Below are 293 nucleotides of genomic sequence, written 5' to 3' on the forward strand. Positions count from 1 at the left end.
CCAAGCGGTGCTGCGCGTGGAAACTTTTTCATTTATACATTTACTTGTTTTAACTCCACGCCGTACGCGAGGGTCGTCTTACAGGTATGGTAAACGTGGTCGTTACTTTTTTTTCAACTGTTGAAAACAAAAATCAATGGAGTACAAAAAAGTAGCGTAACGTTAAAAAAGAAGAAGAAAAAGGAAATAAAAATTGTAACGTGACTACCAGAAGAGCGAAAGAACTGAACCTACCTGGCGGATGTATAGTAACTACCTTTAGGAAACGGGGGAACGTTGTAGCCTCGTGGTTT

Source organism: Penaeus monodon, chromosome 31, assembly GCF_015228065.2.
Source record: "Penaeus monodon isolate SGIC_2016 chromosome 31, NSTDA_Pmon_1, whole genome shotgun sequence".
In the NCBI taxonomy this organism is placed as follows: domain Eukaryota; kingdom Metazoa; phylum Arthropoda; class Malacostraca; order Decapoda; family Penaeidae; genus Penaeus; species Penaeus monodon.